This window comes from Nestor notabilis, unplaced genomic scaffold (genome assembly GCF_000696875.1).
Source record: "Nestor notabilis isolate BGI_N333 unplaced genomic scaffold, ASM69687v1 scaffold28383, whole genome shotgun sequence".
In the NCBI taxonomy this organism is placed as follows: Eukaryota; Metazoa; Chordata; class Aves; order Psittaciformes; family Psittacidae; genus Nestor; species Nestor notabilis.
The window spans coordinates 18,677-18,951 of record NW_009921029.1 but is presented as its reverse complement, the minus strand read 5'-3'; positions in this window follow the sequence as shown (position 1 = coordinate 18,951).

Here is a 275-nt window from a genome sequence, read left to right as displayed (position 1 = left end):
GCTCCACCGGTGGCCTCTTGAGAAGCTTAAATCTATACATGAGTTTCTGCCCGGTGCTGAGCTGAAAGCAAAGGTTGTGGCTTTAAAAGCCGTTTTGTAGCATGATGGGCTGTGGAGGTGGTTGGTCTTTTCTGCCCAATGTTAAAACTTAAATAGGGGAGATTGAGATGAGAAGCTGTAGCTGCCCCATCGCTGGCAGTGTTCAAGGCCAGGCTGGACACAGGGGCTTGGAGCAACCTGCTCTAGTGGAAGGTGTCCCTGCCTGTGGCAGGGGG